Source organism: Vanellus vanellus (genome assembly GCF_965231255.1).
Source record: "Vanellus vanellus genome assembly, chromosome: 12".
NCBI classification, from domain to species: Eukaryota; Metazoa; Chordata; class Aves; order Charadriiformes; family Charadriidae; genus Vanellus; species Vanellus vanellus.
This window is the reverse complement of record NC_138917.1, coordinates 20,928,883-20,950,780: the sequence shown is the minus strand read 5'-3', so window position 1 is coordinate 20,950,780 and position 21,898 is coordinate 20,928,883.

Here is a 21,898-nt window from a genome sequence, read left to right as displayed (position 1 = left end):
TGTTGTATCTGAAATAACAACTTCCTCACGCAGGGAGAAGCATCCCCAAAGGCATCCGACCCGCCGCTGCCTTTCCTACCGGAAAATCCCCATCCCGCGAGCGGAGCCCGCTCAGGTGCGGCCTCGGCGGTGGAGCATCCCGCGGAGGAAGTATGGGATCCAGATGCCAGCAAGTAGGGTTTGGTGAGCTTTAAATATAAGGCCTACGAAAAAGTCCAAGCAGAGACTATTTATTGATTTTAATGAAAATAATATGTTGCCTTGAACGAGGATGTTAATTAAAAGGCACCCGCTGCTGTTTATCGCTGGCTGAGTCTCTGGCAGCAGTAAAGAGAGAAACGAGTCCGGCAGCTCATGCCAAAACCTCCCCGCGGGGAAGGTGGATGGTGCCGGGAGCGGGATGCGGGGCAGGAACGTTCCCGCTCCTCTCTGCTCGGAAGGAAGGAGCAGCTCTGAAAATAAACTCTCGTGAAAGGCGCTGGCAAGCCGTCTTGCTGGAAAAGGGGGGTCGAAGCTCCCAGTACAGCCCACCGCAGCCCAGCTCCATCCAGCCCCATCCCTGGCGCGGGCAAACCCAGCCCCAGCTCCCCCCCACCCCCCACCCCGTGTACTTAATAAGTTCACACAATGGCATCCTTTATAGAGAGAGATTTCTTTTCTCTTCTTGTTGTTGTTGTTGTTGTTTTCCTGCGCCTTGTTATGCCTGAGACCACTACACAGACAAAGAGGCACCACGCGCATCAAAACTTGCTACATCTTGCCTAGAGGCAGCAAATTTAAAAGCAAAATTGGATTCTTTAAGCCCCCCCCCCCCCCCCCCTTTGGAAAGTCACTGAACCTGCCGTGCAAGGTCTGCTGGCACAAAGGCAGGGATGCTAAATAAAATCCCCTGGGTGAATGCTATATTTTTCTGATATAGATCCAGCACACAGAGGCACACCGGGCTCAGAAGCGGGGTAGAGCTTCTGAGGTGGTCGGGTTGGCTTTTTTTTTTTTTTTTTTTTTATTGTCTGGAAAAGAAAGGTGATTTTTGGCTCGTGAAGCACCCCGCTCGCTTGCCCGTCGTTCCCCCCGTGCGCTGGCTCGCTGGGGTTCCCGCTCGTCCCCCATTTCTGGCCCTGCCTCGCACCTCCTCCCTCCGCAAAACTCTCGGGGGGGGGGGGGGGGGGGGGCGGTTTGGAGGGTTTATACGGTGATTTTTCCTCCCCCAGCCCTCCAGCATCGCCCTGGCCTTTCTGCTCCAAAGTCGCTTTCTGATGAATGGTGGTGGGTCAAACCCCGCTCCCGGCGCGAGACGCAGAGTCCGCTCCCATCCCTCGAAGAGCTTTCATTTCCTTTCAACCCTCCTTTTCCCCCACCTCGTACAATCCACCCCCCAAAAAAACAACCCCAAACTCAACATTTCCACCTTGGGAAGGGGACGGTTGAGCGCAGAACTGAGCCCCTCGGCCGCCCGCGGGAGGGCTCACGGCCCCCCGCGCGCCCCAGGGACGCGGGCTGAAGCTGCGGACGCCGAAACCTATAGAGAAAATCCATCGGGTTGCTTTATTAAGCAATAATCTATTAAGAGCGCTTCTGCGGGCTTTGGCCTACTTAAGACGGAGCTTGGGGCTAAAAGCAATGTCAAAGCCAAGATCAACCCATTTCGGGAGGTAATTCCTATAATTTTCTATTAGATTACTGGTATGAGATGCTCAGAAGCCTTCCAGAGCTTTTTGAAGTATCTGAGCTTTTTTCCTGCTCTCCCTTACGGCGTTAACTCTCACGCGGCCCCTCCGCGGCCGCTCTTTTCGGGGGGTACCCTGTCTTGTGTCGTCGTGTCCGTCCCCCCCCTCAGCCCGTGCAGGGGGAAGACGGGGGCAGGCGGGGACGTGCCCAATGTGCCCGCGCGGTAGGTGGAGCCCGGGGTCCGCGCCGCCTAAGCGTAAACGGTGCTCGGGGGACTTTGCAACCAACGATTAGACATGTTTACTCATGTATTCGCCAAAGGTGCCTCCCAGAGCTCCCAGTAAACATCGTCAGCGTCCACCTCTCCTCTAGAGAGACCTCCCGGGGCAGCTCCTGACCTCCCCGAGGCTCGCGGCGGGGATGGCCACCTCGCCCCGCTCCGTGGCAGCGGGATGCCCAGGTCTCGCCCATCAGACGGTGGCAAGTTTGCGTGGACGGGGAAGAAAGAGAGAGCGCAGCCGTTCACCTGTGCCGACCCCGTCTCTTGCCAGGCTCAACCACATCAAACAGCCCCTGCGGATTACTCAAAACTCGGGCGGGCTTCGCAGGGCTGGTCTCGCAGCCTGCCCACGGGCACGCCGAAAACAAACGCATTGAAACATTTGGTTAGAAAATGGTTTGGCTTGTTGGGTTTTTTTTTTGTTTGTTTTGTGTTTTCTTTTTTTCTTTTTTTCTTTCTTTTTTTTCCCCTGGGTCTGCGAGCCGGGGGTGAGTCATCTCCCAGCTTTCCTCAATGAGAGATCTAAAGCGCTTTTTTTTTTTTTTTTTTTTAAAAAAAAAAAAAAAAAAGACAAACCAAAACACGCCTGTTGTTTTAATCACGGCTCGGTTTCACAAGACATAGCTGGTCTGGGCTGTGATGCAACCGGCTCTCCTCTTCCAAGTCACACACGCGGATTTTAATGCTTCTTCTGAGCTCCTCTACCGGGCGGGCAAAGCCGCCCCGCGTGCAGCCCCGGTCCCCCCGGGGAACCGCACGTCCAGGAGCACGTATCGTCACGACACGATAAGGAGGACTTCTTGCCTTATTTTGTTCCTCTCCAGCACGGACCGAGGCAGCCGCTGCTCTCATTTCAACAAGCGGCCATCGCCGCCGGCTGCCCTGCGCGGTAACGCTGCTGCTGCGCGTGAGCGGCCAAAGCGCCGAGTGGTTTTTAGGAGCCACCGTGGCCACCCGTGCGGGTGGCCAAACGCCTTCTGCCTTCGGTCCCCGCTGCGCGAATGCATCCGACGGCGCGCCAAGGAAGGCGAGGGCGTGATTTTTGGTTCGCCCGTGGGAAGGTGGCGTCCTGCAGCCCAGGGGATTTCTCATATAAAAGAACTCTTGATCTTTACCTGGGGAGGGGTTGGGGTAAAACCCAGCCCAGAGACCAGGGCACGCTGCGGGGTACGGGCACGGTTTGCCCGTTCTGGGAGCACTGGGGTGAAAAATTCAGGAGCGATGGGCTCCGGGGCTCGCTGCCGAGCCTGCAGAAGCACGTGAGGACACTGGAGCAAAGGGAAGAGATGTTTTCTCTGCAACAGCTAAGCCCAGGCAGCTCCGTTTTGGGTTCCCCTCCCCTTGCATTCAATGCAAAAAGAGAGCTCACAGTCCCGGTCTGCCGCGTTTTTCCCCCTCCCCTCCACAAAAAAAAAAAAAAAGAAAAATCCCCCTCCAAATTGTGGAGTGAGACGGTGTATTTATGAACTGAGAGAGAGCATCAACCACAATGTTATCTTTAAGTCGGTTTTTCGACGGGCACCTCTGGCTTCTCCGCGCTGTAAATCAGCCGTTGGGTCGCGCTCTGCCGCGCGGTTGTTTTTTTTGATCCGAAGGGGATGTTTCCATCGCTGGGAAACACCCGGAGAAGGCTGGCGTCCTGCGGCAAATCATGCTGGCCTCTTCCCATCTGTTGCCGGCATCGTTCGCCACGTGTTATCATTTAGAAAGGAGCGCTTCTCGTTTGGCCCGGCAGGAAAAGCGGTTGGGAAACATCGCAGGCAGGAGTGACCCGCGGAGTCTTTTCCCTCCTCCCCTGCAGCCCCTGTCCCCCCCCCCCGGTGGGGGGACAGCAGCGTGAGCTGCCCAGTTAGCTCCAGCGGGCACCAGCATGGAACCCTGCCAGGGGCTTGAGCTCCTACACCACCCAATTTCCCACCTCCTCTGGAGAAGTTTTCAACGTCCCCAAACACCAGCTCTCGAAATCCACCTCTCTGCAACGCGTGGAAAACGTAGCCCCAGACTTATTACGGAAAATGTACAGTATAAAAAAAAAATATTAAACCTCATTGTATTATACGTGTTTTCCAGCCAATGGCTTTCCTTCAAAGACAAAGCTGACCCTGCTCACGGGGGCACCCGCTTCTCTCGAGCCGAACCTGGAGCTTCTCTTCCTCCGGGGGAAAAATTCAGGGGGAATTCTCCCAGCCCCCTCGGGAACACTGCCCTCCCGACCAGTACCGTGGTGGCCTTGGGCACAGGGTCTCCACTGGGAGCAGGGAGGTGGGCAGCCCCCGGCGCTGGTGTCGGTGGGGAAAGCTGGTCCCGGGGCACCCATGGAGCCCCACACCTGAGGAGCATCAGGTGGTGGCCCACAGGGCTATAAAAAGCCACGGCCAGGCTGGGCAAGTGCCTGTGAGGACACTGGGGATGCTCCTGCAAAGAGAAAGGGATGGTGGAAAGGGAAGCAATGCAGCAAAACAGGTAAACGCGGAGCAGTGATGCTTCTTGGGGGGGATGTTCTGCTCCGTGGGGCTACGCTGTGGGTCCGGGTGTGGACGCAAGGAGCAGGGAGATGTTAAAACAGGAGTGACCCCTGGAAATAAAAGAAGAAGTTTGGCTCTCAGCACCTGCAGGGGTCAGATATGGATTTTGGAGGGGGGATTTTCTTTCCGGTCCGAGAACCTGGAGGTAGGAACAGAGCAGCCTGAGGAAGCCCTGGGGTCCTTGTGTGCGCCTGTGTGCGTGGGGAAAGGCTTTGAAACCAGAAGGCAGCTCTTCCTGAGCTGGTGTAACCCGCTGCTGAACCGGGGGCTCCGCGAGAGGGGCTTTGGTGGGCAGAGTACAAGATGGTGCTGCGCGAAAGGGATGGGCTAAAAAGCTTTTGGTCCCGAGGCCAGCACCGAAGCAAGTGCGCTGGCAGCCTCCCACCTGCGACCCGTGGGGGTTTTGAGCGTCACAAAACCCTGTGGGTTATCAAACACCTCTTCAAACTCCCCTCCTGCCGTGGAGGAGGACCGGGCGCCCTTCCTCCTCTTCATGCGGCGAGCCACGCGTGCCACCCTGCCGCAAGCTCACCGGCGGCGCCGAGACGGGCGAGCGCGGCCTCGCAGGAAGGCAGTTCGTTTTACAGGGAGGCGGGAGAGTACGCTCTCTCCTACGAAACATCCCGGACCTTGCAGATGGCCTCCCCCTGCGCGCTGCTGCTGCTGCTCGCCTGACGCCGGGGGCTTTGGGACGGGGGGATGGAGCTACAGGAGGGCTTGTTTGGGGTGGCTGGGGGGGCAAAAGAATGGAATATTTCCTTGCCAGGCCGCTCGGGAGTTGGTGCAACTCGCCGTTTGCCTGCTGGAAAGGGAAGAGGAATGGCTGCGCTTGACCCCAGCACCGGCTGCAGGTGGTTGATGTGACCCACCAGGACGGTGCAGCAGCTTGGGAGAAGGTCCTCACGTGGACCCCAGCCCACGGGCAGCCAGGGAGGGGGGGGACGTGGCGGCTGCTGGCTGAAACAAATCCCCCGAAAGGGGCTGAGGAGGCCCACGCGGCATTAGCCGTGGTTATTTTTGATGTCAGGCCTCGATTTGAATACAACAGCAACCGCAGCAGCCGGAAGGCGAGGAGCCGTGGTAGTAGATCGAGAGAGCGATTGCCGCTCCCCGCATCGCGTCTCGTGCCTGCTGCCTGCCGGGGGCTCGCGGCTCCTCTGCCTGCTCCCTGCAGCCTGCTGCACCCCCCCAAAACGGTCCCGGTCCCATGCAGCAGCAGCCACTGCCGTGAGATCTGCAGGGCTGCATGCTGACGCCCGGGAACGGTTAGTCCCCCACCCGCCCAGAGCCGTGCTGGCACCCTCCTGGAAAGCAGGAAGTTTTCTAAGTCGGAATAAGCTGTTTCCAGCGTAAATCCTGCCCAGAGCTGGCATGGGAACCAAGCAGGCAGGGAGGGAGCGTGGGGGCCCCGACCGCCCTGGGGGGGAGCGGGCTGAGAGCTGGGCAGCTCGTGACTCGAGTGTGGGGCTGCCCTCCCGTCTGTCCCCGTGTGCCCCGACAGCGGGCGGGGGAGGCTCGGGATGTGCCGGGAGGAACGCATGGCCTCAGCCCTCCCGCGCTGTCCCCCAGCCGGGCCCTCCTCCTAATTTAAAGCAGACCAAAATCACGCGAACGGGGAAATCCTGCCGGTGCCCTCCTGGAGGGGCAGGAGCTGTCGGGGCCCCCCAGTGCGCTGCCGAGGCGGGACCTGGTACGTCGGCTCCGTGCCAGCGGAGGACCACCCTCGGCCGGCTTTGCCTCGGTTGGGGTCAGCCACGAGGAATGGCGGTGGCCGGGACGCGGCGGCCGGCGCTGGGCACGGAGGTGCCCGCTGCCGGCCTCGCCGTGGGAGCTGGGAGCCAAGGCGCCCAGTTCGGGGCAGAAGAGGAAGCCGGTGCGTATTTGCATGCCGCGGCTACACCCTGCCGCAACCAAATTACCAGCAGATGAGCATAGGCGCACCTCCCGCCTGTTCCCTAATTTATGGCGGCAGAAGCAGGGAGGGGATGGTGAGGGGGAGTAGGGGAGGGCGCAGCGGAGCACGGCCATTATACATGCAAATACAGCGCTTGCTGGTTCTCCAGCGCCTTCCCTCTGAGCGCCCCCGTGTATTTTCCCACCGCCAACGAACCGGTCCTTATTTGGCACATTTCGGGGTGAAAAGGGGCTCGGCGGGGAGAAGGGCAGCTCGTGCCGCCCCGTGCCAGCAGCGCTGGCCGTCTCCATCCCAGTGCCTGCCCGGGCACCCCCACCTGCCCGCGCGGCCCTCGGGGAACCCCGGGGCTCGCCCAAGGCCAGGCGCTGCGTCTGGGACGGAGAACAAAGCCGGCGTCTCGCCTCCCCGCCGACCCGAGCAGACTTCCTCCTTGGAGTATTTACCATATTTTTTTATTTTTTTATTTTTTTCCAAGGTGGCTTTTCCACGGGGACGAGCCAAGCAGAAAGAGCCGTGGGGCTGGCCGCGGGCGCTGGGGAGGAGGCGTCCTCCTCCTTTACCTGGTGGAGCTGGTGCCTCCGAGGAGCCCAACTAGCAAACAGGGGATGCGCCAACCCCTCCTTACTCCCTTTCCGGAGGCACACCTCAGCCTCCGTACCTCCGGCTTTAGGTCGATCCTGCTGGAGAGGCTGAAGGTTTGCCTGTCCCTGCAAATCGGGAGCGAACCTGCTGAGCAACTTTGGGATTCAAGCATCTGGTCCAGGATTAAGCCGTGGGAGAGCAGGATCAGGCCGTCTGCAGCTCCTCCAGAAAGGCTCTGTAATGAAGCGGTCCTTTGTGCCTTGCAGGAATGGAAACAACAGCCCTCAAGTCTGACCCCAGACAATTGTTTGCAGCGGCGAGGGCTGGGGAGGCAATTAATAATGTTTAAACGAAAGAAATAATGAAAAAAAAAAAAAAAGCAATACTGTATCTAGAAATTCTTCTGAGGGCCAGAGCCGTGACAGAAAGATATATGCTTTAGCATTTCTGTCGGAATAAATGACCCTCCTGAGAGAAGGAGTTTTTGAGGCTCTTTCTGCCCCGCTGGACATAATTTAAGAAATGCGTTACCGCTAAAAATCACTAATTTCAGCCAGCAGATGAGTTGCAAAGGGTCATGTTTTTCCTCGTACGCTGGAAGGACAGGGGATACATTATTAGAGAGCCGTAACGCAAACAGTAGTTTCTGATTAGAAGAGAACGTCGTCAGCGTTTCTCCAATTAGGCGTGGGCATCAAGTTCCCCGGCACGCAGAGGGGCTGTTAGCAAACCTTCGCCTCCTCGGCAAGGAACGGGCTGAGGAAACGCAGCCCATCTCTTGAGAGCCGCTGTGAAGTTTCGCGGCAAGAGCCAACTCTTGGGCTCCAGCTGTCAGTGTGCTCCGGCCCTGCCGCGAAGGGACCTTCCCCCCCTCGAAGAATAAGAAAAGACGGCGGGAGGTGGGGGTGAGGGTGGGTTTCGCATCTCCTTCCAGACCTTGCCCTCACAGAGGAGCTGCCCGGTGCCGGTTTTTCTACGGCACGGACACTCTTCCCCCCACCCCACCCCGAGATGTGAACCCAGACCACCAAATTCATTTTGCAGAGACCACCAAACGGCCATCTGAGATCAATTAGCTTGTCGTTACTCATCCCCATCAGATCTGAACCGCTGACCTACAAGTGAAAGTCCATATTATTTGTCTCCCAGCAATGCGCAGACCCGTCCAGCTATCTAATGAGAAGAGCTTCCCCCGTAAACAAAGCCGAGGAGGTCGCGCTCCGGCCGTCCATCGCCGGCTCCAATTAGCTTGAACCCGAGGGCCAAGTTGAGCTCGGCGTGACGGAGAGGTAGGACTCTCTGGGGCCTCCGGCTCTGTGACAGCAGGCCGCTGACTGGCGCAGGATGGCTCCCCGTTAGCGACAGTTTCAAAGCGTTTCAGAACTTGAAACGCCCTTTTAACTTTGCATTTGGATGGTTGCTATGTTAAGTGTAAACTGCTATTCATAGCTTGTTAAGTCGTTGAAATTATAGCCTTATTTATTGAAGATACTAAATATGCAATCCGGAGGCAGTATTTATTGGGTCGTGTGTATTGAAAGTTCATTATTTAGATGAGGATATTTAACGTGGAAGGAGATACAGCCCTTTTAATTAAAGGAGCGTGAACCTGACTGAAGCATTTGCTGCCTGCAAAGGCTGTAATTATCACACACGATTCAATTCTTCGTTTAAACTAAAAGATTCACAACGCTTTTCCTCATTTAGATGTATATGTTCTTGCATATCTGTTTTCCGGTAGTGCATGGGGATACATACATTAGTCAGAACATGGTGTTAGTCTGAATTACTTCAGGATGGCTGGGAGGCACCAGTGGGTCTTACACCATTCCGGAGAGTTGCTCCGGGTTTCCAGAGGTCTGGCACGTGCGGATGATGCAGCGCGGGTGCATGGTTGGGTGTCTCATTGTATGGGCTTGGTGATGGGCTGGAGCATCGTCAGAGGTAGCAGTTCTCTGCCCCCGTGGAGGGCCGCAGCTCCCTTCTCTCAGCTGCCCGCTCTGCAGGAGATGGTCCCCAGCAGCCAGCCCCTGAGAGAGCGCAGGTTGTAAATCACAGACTCGTAGAATGGTTTGGGTTGGAAGGGACCTTAAAGATCATCTCCTTCCACCTCCCTGCCCTGGGCAGGGACACCTCCCCCCAGCCCAGGTTGCTCCAAGCCCCGTCCAACCTGGCCTTGAACACCTCCAGGGATGGGGCAGCCACAGCTTCTCGGGGCAGCCTGCGCCAGGGGCTCACCACCCTCAGAGTGAAGAATTTCTTCTTTGTATCTAGTCTAAATCTTCCCTCTTTTAGTTTAAAGCCATTACCCCTTGTCCTGTGGGGTAATGACTCCCCCCCCGATCCAGAGTCCCTCCCCAGCTCTCCTGGAGCCCCTTTAGGCACTGGAAGGGGCTCTCAGGTCTCCCCGGAGCCTTCTCTTCTCCAGGCTGACCCCCCCCACCTCTCCCAGCCTGTCCTCCCAGCAGAGGGGCTCCAGCCCTCCCAGCATCTCCGGGGCCTCCTCTGGCCCCGCTCCAACGGCTCTGTGTCCTTCTGCTGTGGGGACACCCCGAGCTGGAGGCGGCACTGCGGGGGGGTCTCCCCAGAGCACAGAAGAGGGGCAGACTCACAAATCCCCTCCATGCGACTGAACGCATGGCTTCGGCTGGGTCTGTGCCTCTGACGAGCAAGACGCTGTCAGCATCGCAGCATCGCTGCGGCTTTTACTCACGCTTTTCTGGTGCTGGAAATGTGCTGGGTGGGTACCAGCCTGCTCAGGGACATCTTCATGACAGTGGTCAGCACAGGCAGACCACTGGCGTGACCCTTCATCCGTGGCGACGTTCCTCTGAGCGCAACCGTCAGGCTTGCTTATAATTCACTGGGTGTACTACTGTTTAATTTTTCGACCTAAATATAGACCAATTGTTTTTCCCTTAGAGTGATGGAGCATTTTATTGTAAGCCCCATTTTTCAAAACCTTCTCCAGAGGGTAACAGCTCTCAGGGAAGCCAGCGCTCGTTCCAGTGGGTAACTCTGCGTTTGTCTAAAGCTTCCCCGCTTCAGCGTGGGTGGGGTCCAATGTTGGCTCCTTTATGATTATTTTAATTGGAAATACCCAAAGGCAAACGGCAGCAGAACATGACAGATGAGGCTAGTCTGGTGTTAGTGCTGCCTGGTAGAAACCCAAAAAGTGCTGTTCTGGTTTTTAGAAACAACGTGCCTCAGCCGAAAGTGTTGATATAGAGAGAAACCTTTTTGGAAATCGCCACAGCTTAGAAAATAACGCGTCCTTTTTTAAAAATCCTAGAGTTAATCAAGACTGTACTCTTTACGATTAAGACTCTGAATGTTTTCTTTACTATACCTTTAAATTCCAAATAAATCAATGCCTCTGTGGAATTATGCAATTGACACAAATTTGTTCCACCTAAAATTAATAGTATGCCTGAGAAAGCGATAGGAAATTGTTAATTCATCACTGCCTGCCTTCCCCCGGTGTATATATTTCTCCTAATCAAAATGCAACCCGATATTCAATCCAAGGAAAACATTTCAGAGAGTCCATCATATGCCACAAGTCTCCAAAACTTTTCTAAATCTGATAGCAAGAAAACATCGTACATCTTAGTCACCAACGTACGCTGCGGAAAGATAAATGTAAGGTTCAGTTTTTAGCACAGTTGGAGCGACCTGTAACTGATGGCCTTTCCACAAGATTCACGAGCTGATGGAACAGCGGGAGAGGGACGTTTCAATATACTGTGTTACAGTCTTGGGTTTCAGTGCTTAAATGAGCAGAAAAAAAATAACCCGTCTTTCAGGCCTTGATTCAGGACAAATCCGAAGCACGAGCTCGAGCCTCGGTCAGGTCAATGGCTTTTAGGCATTGGTGCTGGAGAAATGCCTTCCTGACCGGGGGCCGTACTCCTGAGCGCAGCGTGAGCACCGCTCGTCGGAAACATATTGGCCATGTAAAGAAAGCAGCTGCTCCTCATCTAGTGTTTCTGCCTTTCCACGGCGGGATAAAGCTGTGCTTGACAAGCCGACCCCTCGGCTCTAGGACAGTACATCCCGCAGGAAAACCCCACAAGGGGAATGGAACTTTGGAAGAAAGATTAGGCTGAAGCTTACGTTTTGCTGCTGTTGAAGTACCCCTGAGCGCTGCGTGAGGTGTGTGCGTCTCGCTGGCACTCGGAGTGCCAGACATGGGAGAAGCGGTCCTTTCTTCACCATCAGCAGCTGGAGCATCTTCTGCCCCAGATGACTGTTTTAATAGCTGCTGCTGGCTCAGTATCCCGAGAAACTGTAATTATCTTTTCAAACGCGCATCTCTCGCAGGTGCTGGGCACGGTGTTTGTGTTAGAAACAGGCGTATTGCTGGGGAATGCTTGTCACAGCGAAGGCTTCACGTGCTTAAATTGGAAATTAGGAAATCAAAAGGACAACGAAGGTATTTAAATAGTTTCTGAGCAGATGAATGGAAAATGCGGGAAAGTAGGAGAGGGAACATGGTCTCCGCAGGGGTCCAAGGGATGCTGAAACGCTCGGTGAACTAAGGGGAGGACAGGGCAAGGATGCATTAGGAGAGAGTTCAATGCCGGGCTGCTTTCACACACCTATCAGCAAATAGTTGGTGGGAATATAACTAGCTGCTACAGGAGACAGAGGCTGTGACTGAAGATCTTGGAATTGCAGTTGCTGCTTCGCTCTAGCCCGTTTTATGCAGCTGAGCAGGAACATAAACTGCACCTCAGTTTCCCTACCTCTGCTCTCAGGACTTGGGGTATTTTTTTTAACCGTCTCCAATGTGTTTTCTGAAGTCTTTGAAGAGAAAGCAGGAGGAAAAACAAAAAGCTAGTACTTTGTGGAACTGCTAATGAAGACAAAGTGCTGAATTTTAGTCTCCTTTTAATCTTTTGGCAGTCATGTGTTCCCTGGCTACATATGTTTTCTTACAGAGCAAAGCATAATCGGGTTTGCATCCCGCATTGCCACGAGCACTTCCTCTTCAGTTCAAAGGCAGGAATGGCGATGGAGAGACCCAGCTCGATGTCCATATTCATGCACACCTCTGCTTTGACTGTATTTTAAACAGAGCTTCTTGCGCTTAATGACTCGTGATCCTGTTTGCTCGCTTCTGCATTGTGGCGATGCCGCCTTCCTCCGAGAACAGCTCTTGTTTGTCATTAAATACCAGTGTTTGAGAAACAAAGCGGAGGAGGATGGTGCTTTCCAAACCATGGGCAGCGGCGTGTTTAACAGCCTGCCTCTGTGCTCGGGGCTGCAGCTAGTTATCCCAGGTACTCTGTTTTGCCTACGTAAGCATAAAAGAAAAGGTGGATTACAGGCAGCTTCAGAGGGAAAACGTGCAGACCTGACTTTCCGAGCACTTTGCACGCCCTTCACGTGAAGCGGAGTGAAAGCCGGCGCGCAGGCAGCAGCCGCGGGAGCAAGAAGCTCCCAGGCAGCGAGTTCAACGGCTGCACCGTGCTGCTGGGCTTCTGTTCGATGTTTGCTGACAGACCACGTTATTCCTAAATGCAGCGTTAGTGATAAATGCTGGGAAACAGACCCACGGGAGAGCAGTGCAAGGACTTTCTGTACTCCTGTGCCTGGGTGGGGACGGTAGTGGTGTGCGGCTTTGACACCGAACTCTGGTTACCTAAAGACCAGACTGACTCAACCAGCTTTAATTTCATCATGCTCCAAAGCAACCCAGGGACTGTAACTAGTTGAATGTAAAATGACTGGGGATTTTTTTCAGCGGACAGAAAGTGGAGGCTTTTCCCAGCTTCTTGGTTCTTGGGGGGGGGGGATTTTGCTTCTCGGGGGCACTTTCGGGTATCTGTGTCTTCTTCTACGGGAGATAAAACTCCAGACATGTACAGCTTAGGGGAGAAACTCCACTGAAATTCAGCCTGTTGCGACCAAGATGTACAATGTGGTGGGTCACACACCTCGAAACAGGGAGAGTTGGACCTTAACACTCTGCTCGGAAATGCTTTATTGGCAGCTCTTACATGAACGTCAAAGTGCTTGAATTAATATCGTCTGCTAAGAACAATTTCCCGGGTCGTTATCTCGTCCCCTCTCAGCTGAGCGGTGCCCAGACTATGTCTCTCCTTCGGCAGAGAGAAACAGGTCTGCCATGACAACCTGCTAAGTGGGAAGGAGCTGCAATGTAACTTGTTTTCCCCTTCACAGCAATCTGCAAGCTTTACCTCGGAGGCGATGAAGGACTGTGCTGCCTGCAGGCAGATCTGTCAGGAAGGTAATCCCTGAGTGCCACTGCAGGCTGTCTTCGGCACACTTCATTCCAGACCGGTTACTAATGAAGCCGAAGGCGTGAATCCTTTGAATCTGTACTTGGCTTTTACTGGAGGCAGAAGCCTAAACTGGGTGGCCAAACATAGCCCTTCTTGACCCTAAAACAGTAGCGGGAAGAGCGCGCCTGGTTTTCATCGTTGGAAATGAATGTTGCTTCAGGTTCCTGCCAGATAAAGACATAATAAAGGGCAAAACTCTGAAATGGCAGTAGACTCCTTACGAGAGCAGAAAAGAGCCATTAAGAGACCACGGTGGAAAACGAGTACGTTGCCAAACTGAGTGAGAGCAGATGTGTGATAGAGGCCGGGATCCAACGCTGTGGGAAATCAGTCTGCAGAGTGCAAAATGAGAACAGATCCTGAATTAATTGTAGCTGTTTCCCGTCTAGAGGCAAACCAAAGAAAAACAGGTGAACAATTTGGTGCCACTGAGAAAAATGACCATAAATACGAAGGGCATGAAAATGAAGCCTGAAAGACAATGGGGTGGAAGAAACCAAAAACTTCTGGATGTCAAAAGACCTGTGAAGCTCAAAACTGATACATTTGTCGGTACATGATAACATCGTGGAAGCTGCTGTTAAGAGCAAAAGACAAGTGGTGAGGAAACAAGCTGTTCCCAGGGTCATGAGCTGCCGACCAGACATCCTTGGCTGGGCGGCAGGAGGACATTCTCTTTTGAATCTTCTGACGCTCTCAAGCGGCTTCCTCTGATTCCCAAAGGATTCCTCCTTTACTTTCTACAATTAAAATGGAGCCTTGAAAGAGAAAGAACAGGAACAGCAAATAAACAGGAATCCCCATTTTATGAAGTAGTTAGACATCCAGCAAAGACCTGCCAGGCTGGAAGTAAATGGAAGGAGTTGAAAAGTAGGTGATGAATAGAGGGAGGAAAAGCTCCCATCCAGGATCTTTCCCCAGAAAAACGAAGCAGAGCAGACTGCTAGATAAAAGGGATGTATGCAGCCTTGGATCTGACAACAGAATGGAAATCCCCTGGCTGAAGAAAAGAAGAAAGAGAGGATGAGGTAGCTGTAAGGAGATCCTAGGGCACTGGGCTCATAGACTCTAGAGCAGAAGAAGAAGCAGCCGAAAGAAGGAACTCAGTGGCCATGAAAATGTGTGTGTGAACTTTTTGTGAAATTCCCAGGGAGAACGATTTGGGTTGAGAAGCGATGAATGCAGAACTCTAAACACTGGTGTCATCAGCCCTACCCAAACTAGTTTTCTATGAGCATGGACAAGTCACACAACTGCCATGCGCCTCTGCTTCACCTCTTCTGTCTGATGGGGGTAGAGATATTGTCAACGTTAAAACATGGATGTGAAAAACAGATCCCTTCAACAGTTATAAAATGCTTCTACTATAGGAAGAGCATTATTGCTCATTGTTAACATGTGTAAATGATTGTGTATAAAGTAAATATTGAGGAGTCGTGATGTGTCTGTCACCTAGTTCACTTTTTAGCTGCTCTTTGCTACAGCAGGGATGGTTGCACTCCATCTGCTTCTGACAACCTCCCGTGATGGAAACTGATTTCTCCTGGGAAATCTATCCCAGGACTCAAGTTATCTTTACAGTTAAGTGTTCTCCTGTTACCTAATCTCGATCTTGCTGCTGCCATTTGAACCCATTCATTACTGCTCACCCTATCTGCTGTGGAGCGTAGGTTTTTGTAGATACAAGAGGTGTCTGCGTTTTTACGAGTGGGTATGCACCGATCAAGTGTGTCGGGTGGTTTTCATCATAAGAAGCAGTCTGACTGCTTACAGCTTTGCCAAAGCTCAGCTATTTAGGCTAAAGCTTTTCCATGCCAGGCACTTCCCTCAAGCTGTTTTCCACCCCCTGCTTCCCCCCCCCCCCCTTCTCTTTGCCTTTTTGTTTTAAAATGCAGCCAAAAATCTCAGCTGTTTCTGAGAATGAGGTTAGGGAATGATACCACTGCGTTATGGCTGAATGGGAGAACTTTGCTGATGGGACTATTTTTGGAAAACTCGAGTGCTCTGATCTGAAATCTGGGAGCAGGGCTGTGACTCCAAGATCAGCCAGCCAGGTGCTAACCCCCCCAAAATGACAGCTCTCCCTGGCGGACACTGGTCGGTTGGTCTGGCTCCAGCCTGGGAATCTCAGTTGATACTGAGATGTTTCTTGTGAGAGGTTCAGGACTCATTCTCCTCGCGGATTTTCTGTCCAAAAATGTCTCACCCTGCACAAGCTCAGTTTGGCACTGGACTCATAGTACAGCAAGGTGTGGGAGATCACTACACCTGTGTGCCTTTTTTCTTCTTTTCTGTTCTCCTACACCACAAATTGTTGAGTCCGCAGGTCAAATTCAAGCAAATTTGAGAGTGGGAGGGAAAGCGGGTTTCAGAAATTCCTTCGAAAGCCCTTAAATTAGGTGGTATGGGTGAAAGGGGAGAACGGAGGTGCAAATCCTGAGGAAACCAGCCTACCTTTGTTTTAATGCTCCCCAGAGCAGCCTGTGTTTGTGTAGAACATTGTCATTTGTTAACTTCCCTGCGACAGGATCCAACTTTATAATTGAGCCATATTTTTCCTCCTTCAGCTCTCAAGGGTGGGTTGTCCCCCCCCAAACAGTTAAGACTGTTCAAAACCTAGGATCGCTGATGAAACCAGATCTGCCTTCAATACACATTAATCACGGCTGGATTATGGGGTTGGAGTAGCCACTGGAATGTCTTTCTGGGGAAACTGGACGTGACCTTTGTTTCTCCTTGTTCTGTGGGTCAGTCTCGAGCTTAACTGGACATCTACAAACGCTGCAGCTGCTAACGGAGACCACAGAGGTGACTGAGAGGTGAAGAGCAACCTCCACTGCTCTTGTGTGTTGCTTCTTTCGCTGCTGCTGTAGCGTTGGCTCGTAGACATCTGGCTGGTCTCCTTCCTCTTGGTAAGCACAGGCCTGGGCAGAGGGAGCAAAGCACAAAAATGCAGCAAATTACAACGCTAAAGACTTGAGGGGAGGGGGAATATCCACATCTCACAGGAAAATCCTACGGTAGAGCGTGCTGAGGAATCTGTCTTGGGACATAAAGGAGAGAAAGGGGCAGCTGTAAATACAGCATTCAACCTGGACCGTGCAATCCAACCTGCACGAGGAAATTCGTGCGCTCTTACGAAGTCAAGGGAAAGTCTACGAGACTTCATTCTGACCCAGGGTGCGCCCGTTTGGATCAAGGTGGAGGACTGGGGCCATCCCAATTCCTAGGCAGTAAAAACAAATAGCTCCAGCAACAGGGGAGAAGCACAAAACAAAGCTGCTATCAACACCTTGCCTCTTTGAAATCCCTTCCAAATTCTCAAAGGATAAGATCAATGAGAACAAAAACAATAACAGCACTGTATTAAAAGAAGGTGAAAAGGCAGCTCCCTCAGCAGTACACACCCAAGAAATGGGCTTCTCTTTGCTTTCTCGGAGCTGCCATGAGGCAGGCAGAGTTTGGCAGCACCCCAAAGCGGCAGCCAGGTATTTTTATATTTATTTTAACTTTGCGAGCTCCATAATGAGAGCAGCGGTCGGCACCCCCTGTGCCAGAGCGCTCCAAACCTGCCCGAGATGGAATGTGCTGATAAAGAGGAATATTTCCTTGCGGACTTGGTTTGAGACACAAATTTAAATATTGCTAATTTCCAGTATCGGCCCCAGCCAGAGACTTCACCTCTCAGCGATCCACGTGTGAATGGTGGCAGCTCTTCCTAGCCTTGAATGTGTAATTAGACAACGCTCTTCACGACTTTGTCTCCCGGTCTCTGCCTTCGCCTAAATGGAGCACTAGTTTCTCTGAAAGCGCAATAAAACAGCCGTGGATCCATTTGTCGGGATGCGACTGGCAGCCTGGTGTGTTAGGTACAGGGAAATGTAAATTTTTTATGCGTTTAGTGTGTAACAAGACAGCAGAACGCTGCTCAGTTCTGAAACGCAACTTTCCCCTTGAAAATGAAGATCAAGACTTTTAGAATAATCTCATGGTTTGAAAGGCAACATGTTGCTGCCTTTTATGAAGCAAATTTAAAGTTGGGGGTGTGTTGTAAGGATGGATAAAGTGTGAGTGACCACAGAGGTCAGAGGACTGAATGGCAGTGGAAAAACTTTAACTTATAGTATCTTCAGGAAAACTTTCTAGAAACAGAACAGGGGATTTTAACAAAATTCTCCTTAAGATTAATGCAAGTTGTGCTGATAAATCCTCTGGAGTTGTTCGACTCTCCTAAACAAATACAGAATTTTGGAAGGAGAGATTTTTTTTTTGTGCATAAACTACTTTGTTTCTCACCAGCAAAACACTTTTGACTAAGATGAGCCTGTGGCAAATCTCCCCTCCTGTGAAGTTTACTGCTATATTTATTTCAGTTGGGCAAAGTCTTAAAATCCTTGATTACAGTTGGGAGTTCATTTCTGCTTTAACCAGAGAGAAGGTAAAAAAGCTACTTAAATGCAATTGCTTTCCACCGCTGGATCTATGAGAGGAAAGAATTATAGCTCCAAGCGTACAAGAATAATCTCTTTTGAATCTGAAGAGTCACTCGGACATTATCTGTACCGGGACTGAATCACCTCTAACAGTTGTACTGAGTATAATCAAAAGTATAACAGACTATAACACAGCTTGCTCCGTGATAAACATTCACATGCGAAACAAGAACAGGGCTTTGAGTCACCCTCTGTTTAGCTTTCTCCCCCATCATCTCAAGTCCATCCCATGAACAGCTACCCCTCCAAGTGCTGCTCATGCAGGAACAAGAAGGGATGGCTGCAGGACCAGACACTTGTGCTGTCCTGCGCATACGAGCTCCTCTCTCACATCAGCCACCAAGTTAGTTTGTGTCAACCAATTTCTTGCAGTGCTGTGTATGCTAACAGGAAGGGAAAAAACCAAACCAAATCAAAACCAACTCTGAAGACTGGAAACAGAAGAGGAGCAAATACAGTTAATCCAGAGATGATGTCGCGTCTAGCTTATCAGGTAGAGATTTGGCTGGTGGAGGCTACTAGAACACGTACATGTTTTGGCTGTTTCTTAGACATGCTCTCTGCTTGTGACCACTTAGTGTCACCATGTGGAAGAAAACCTCAGATATCATGGGTGGGCAACTTCGTGTCCGCTCTGAGCTGCCAGAGTACTGCAGCTGGCTTGTACTGGGCCTGAGGAACTGAAACTGGCTGCATCGTCCATTCTCCTGTTGCTTCCTGGAAGCCCTTGAGACCTGAAAATCTGCAGGGACTTCTAGAACAGCTACAAGATTACAGATCTTGTCCAGCCATTTTACGTCTCCCTGTGCTCAATGTTTTTTTAAAATGTGTAAAAGGCTCTCTACCAGAGCACGGACCCCCCAAAACCATGCATATACTTTTGCAGAAGTTTTTAATGGGTTAAGAAATGCAATGTAATGAGACAGCGTGGCTGACAGCAGCAGCACAGTAGATAATACACAGAAAAAGCTACGCCTGGACAACATGCAGTTGAGTGCCATTAGTATTGTCTGTATGCCGATAACAGCATCTTCAGAACTTATTTCACAAAGGCAGTTTTTAAACACTTCCTTTTATGTATGTAGGCTAGGGTGAGTCATGCCTTATGCTCAGTTAAACTTTCTCCTCGTTGCTCAACATTGGGGATAATGACAGTGCCTGGCTCTTTACATAGAGATCTCGAGATCTTCATCTGGAGATCTCAAGCCATTTGCTAGGTGGGGGAATTGAGGCATGAGAGGTGAAGCGATATGCCCAAAGTCACTCAGCAGGCCACAGGCAAGGCTCGAAGGAGCACCCAGTCCTGGCCTCTGCTCGCCAGACAATGGAGACTCTGAGTTCAGATAATATTTCTTTTCACAGTTTGTTCTGCGATTGGTAAAATGAAAAAAAAAAGGGAGTTTTAATATAAAAGCTGCATTGTTCCATTGCCAAGACATGTCTAGATAGCACAGAATCATAGAAATGTATGCCTACTTTGCTCATCATCGCTGTTCCCAATAACCAGTAAGAAAGTCAAGTAGCCTTCTGGGATAATCTGGTGTAGTTCTCTTAATTGTGTAGTTCAGCCTCCGTCGCACAATTGGAGGAATAACTGGTTCTGATGTTCTCGAGTTTCATTTCATGTTGATTTCTAGAAAAACATCTGTATTACCCTGGTTAACTGAAAGAATTTAAACAGATTTTCAATTCATTATGATGCTGTGTTCTCCTAAGACAGTGCTGAGCTGGATAATCGGAGGCCTTCTTCACTACGCCAGGCTCATGTACCTGGTATCACGCTGTACTTCCATAGCCGTGCGTCCCTGATCTCCTTATTATTAGTTGCTGGCATGCAGGTGTCAGAAGAGTGTATTCAGGTGGATGTCCCAGGCTGTACAAGCCATGCTTTTGTGGGAGACGCCACACGTCTGTTATTGAAACAAAGGCTATTTCTTTGTGAAGCACGCTGTTAAACTGCTACTGCTCCAAACCAGAAATAGCCCAAGGTGTCCAAATCACTGACTTTTCATTTAGGCCTGCTCATGAAGGCTTAGGTCTCTTGTTGCACGGTGGTAGTAACTCAGGTGGAAGCAGAGGTGGGAATGCCGCTACTCCTGTGCTAGGTTCACGGTGACTAGGGTGCTCGCTGCGGAGGCTGGGAATTTGGGCTTCAACAGCTTCAGCGTGGGAAGGGTCTCCTATGTCCTGGCTGAGGACCCCGAAGGCTTGGGAACAACAAAGGCAAGCAGGAGTCCTGTTCTGATAAGGGAGACTCCCATTCATTTACTTCAAGTAGCACCTGCAGGCATCTTCTTTTAGGAAAAGGCTTCCAGCGTTGGTATCTGGAGTCAACAGATGCATCCCTCTTGTAGCCTGGTTGGGAGAAAAGAGAGGTCAGGTCTGCTTCCTCCCTCCTGCCTGCCATGCTTAGCACTTCTTAACTGGTAGGCAGCTTCCCACCCAATGCAAAATTAGACCATTTTGTTTAACTGTTGTGGTACGGCTCTTATCTCTCCTTGTGTGCTATGTTAGACGCTTAGATACCAACTTTGGAGTTAGCCAAGTCCTGAAAGCCGCGTGTTGTCACATCTGGAGTCCCTACACCCATCTCTGCATAAAGGGCTTCCACAGACATGAATTGACTCCGATAGCTCATGGCCCTCTGCATTGCTAATATCCCTTATTAGGGTTGTTTTGGGAGTCCTAAGATAAGATAAATCTTTATGCTGATGTATGCAGGCTAGACACGAAAGGCTGCTCTGGAGGTGAGAGAGAGCATTTTAGGATGGTTTCTGCATGTGATTGTGGGTCCATGAACCCATCAGCAATACCCCACATCACTGGTGGGATGACCGAATTCAGTGAGGATATTCCGGTCGGGAGCATCAATTGTAGTAGCAGGGAAATAAAAAATAGTCTGGGGGAAAGAAGTCAATTCATCTGCTCAATTTCTCCCCCTCTCCCTGAATTTTGTAGAACCCATAAGCATAGACCTTGCGTAAGTGGATTGCATTTCGCACCTAATGTGCATAATTACATCTTGCAAACAGTTTATTAATGGATCTATAATCATAGTGTAGCTTGTATATACATAACACTAATGTTTGATTATGCTGCAGCTGCCATAGATCAATAGATACCCGGGAGTCTTGCTTATTAGTGTCTCACATGCGTGCAGTCTAGAGAACAATATAACATCGGTGCCATGCAGTTGTTCATCACATACTGCTATCTAGGGGAAACCAGAGGGTTTAAAGACATGGTGAAGGGCTATAGGCAGAAGAGTATACAGGACTTGTCACTCGAAGAAAGCTCCCTTTCTCAAAAAGATCCCATCTGTAAATCTTGAAGCGGTATGCTGTCTCAATTACCCACGTACGGTAAACATGTTAGATCTTATTCTGGAAAGGGGTCTGTCCTGAGAAATGGCACTGCACGCAGAATGCCTACAGGCCTGGCCATTTCTGTCTTCTGAAGGTGCCTCACCTGACAAACAGCTTAAGTTCTCATGAATCAACAGACCAAGGATTTGCAGACCCAGGTAAGTGTACTAACGTTTGAGCGGCCCAAACCATACCGAGAGCGTTTGCAGAGGTATCGCTGAGACGCCTTTAGGAAGCAGTTGTGTTTGGTTATGCACAAGGAAAAAGGTTCTTGCTCGTTTCGGTGCGTCGATGATACAGCACTAAAAATGAAAAGCACAAAAAAAAAAAAAAAAAAAAAAAAAGCGCGGTGAGCTGCAGAATTCCCACGAGTTTGTATCCCACCTCCAACACGATAACCTCAGCTCTCCCTCTCATGTCCCCCAGCTACCACCTGTGAAGCTGCTTCTGATCTGTGTTGACGGTCTGGCCGGTGGCCAGCGACTCTGGCCAAACAGGGTAAATAACTGTGGAAATTATGCGGTAGCCTTTCTTGCAGCAAAGACATTAATTTTTGTGCCTCTCCTCTGTCTAGCTAGGAAAAACAACACCACCACCAAAAAAAAAGTAAGAACTTCTCTGTCTTTGAGACCTCAATGGCCTTATTAAGGTTTGGGGGCTGCGTGGGGTAGAGAGAGGAAGAGCTGGTCTAATTTTATAAGCTTCCCTTGATGAGAAAAGAGGCCTAAAATAATTGTTTTCTCCCAGTTGTATCTGTTA